The sequence below is a fragment of the Amphimedon queenslandica genome, unplaced genomic scaffold (assembly GCF_000090795.2).
Source record: "Amphimedon queenslandica unplaced genomic scaffold, v1.1 AMPQUscaffold_13472, whole genome shotgun sequence".
In the NCBI taxonomy this organism is placed as follows: Eukaryota; Metazoa; Porifera; class Demospongiae; order Haplosclerida; family Niphatidae; genus Amphimedon; species Amphimedon queenslandica.
In genome coordinates, this window is record NW_003546292.1 from 57,752 (window position 1) to 59,544 (window position 1,793).

Consider the following 1,793-nt stretch of genomic DNA (forward strand, 5'->3'; position numbering starts at 1 on the left):
AATAAATATGTTAGTACAGTGATTCTAAGGCTCAATAAAACTTATAGTGCACTCAATCTTTGTTGAAAGGAAACACTAGGGTATACATGTACATGCATACATTCTGTGAGTGCTTTTGCACTACCTTGTTAGTACTGTTGATTATCTAATGATGCATCGCCCATTGCATGCACATAGGAGTAACTTGTTTTCATTGTCAGCTAGAAAATTAATTAAATGTATTATTTAATTTATAATATTTATACTGTTTTGATTCATTAAAACTTCAATACAACATAATTTTAACTACAATAAATTATTCCCCTTGTTAATAACAAGGAACTTTCCATATGAAAATATTAATAGTGCTACTCAAATATATTCACATTAATAATTTTGAGATTAGATTTTATTATGAAATAGAATACCGGTAACTACTTGCCAGAGCAATGAATGAGTTATCAGTGCAACTAGCCCGGCAGTTGTATGTAATCCATTTTATCAAATATGAATGTTAACACAATTACGAAAGTAGATTCAATAATATCATACACTACAAGAGGGAAAGACGAGCATTAAAAAATAGAAATAGTCTACTGTCTGGAGAGTTGTGAATCACTGTGTCAATTGTATTGATGTGGTTAAGCAACAAGTTATGTCACAATTCTTGGTACTGGGATCATACATTGTAGTTGTCACTTGTATACAGTATATGGGTTTATTTGAGTATTTGGTTTTAATTGAGTAATACACTAGAACTAAGCCAGGCACAGGCAGCCAAACCAACCTTATAACTGAAACTCCATCATATCTATACTGCAGCATCATGTTATTAACTTATACTATGATTTGATGCTTACCACATCTATTAAAATTGGCAGTGATTTTAAAATTGCCGGGGAGTGTAGGACAAACTGAAAATTTAGATTCAATACCAAATGCAATCATTTGTGCCCACATACATGCTTATTTTACACCATCTTGTTCAAACTTCAAAGATAATCATAATGGACACCATACTCTGATACATATTCAAGTACTATTCAGTACTATACATATTCAATACAAGTACTGCCAATGAAACCAACACAACATAATCTGGTATGTAGTAAAATAGCATCATGAAATTGACAAAAACAACTGACATGTGTATTTTATATTTTAGTTCACTTTAGTTACTGTCTTCATCTTCATGTATTTCCTTTCTCTTTCTTTCTACATATTCATATATGTAGATGTACATGTGCATATAGACTGCAAGCAGTCGGTGAACTAAGAATTTGGGAAGTTGCCCAATCTCATTAAAGTTTGCAAATGCTGCTCAGAATTAGGGTTTCACATAACAGGGGCCCTTTCATCCCTCGGCCTCCTTACTTAGACTTTTCTTCTCTTGAGCCTCATTATATCTTTAGAGAAATGCATAATTAATTTTATATGCATTGAGTTTTGTGATAACATGATATGCACAATTCAACCAGATACAATAAAGCAAGTATCATGTTGATTGGCATGTGTATTTATATGTTAGTTCACTTCAGTTATTGTCTTTAGTTTTATGTGTTTCCTTTCTCTTTCTCTCTATATGCAGATTTGAAGAACTGTATTTTTGATTCTAAGAAACAAATCAAAGACTCAGTAACTCTTAGTGAAGTACCTCCATACATTGAACTAACCACTGACAAAGAATGTAGGAAAGACATGCTGCCTAAGATGCCTGTGTTTTATGACCAGAGACCCAGAGATGGGGTCTTTGCTGTTTGTACACATTATTTTTCCACTGTTACACTTGTTACTGTGATTTTAATGTTACTGGA

At 32.5% G+C, this 1,793-nt stretch overlaps 1 protein-coding gene across 1 annotated transcript in view; it reads left to right on the forward strand.

Moving 5' to 3' along the window:
• The window catches only part of LOC109580888 (uncharacterized), a 4,154-nt gene that overhangs the window by 1,797 nt on the left and 564 nt on the right, over window positions 1–1,793 (forward strand). The gene's annotated exons all lie outside the window — the stretch shown is intronic.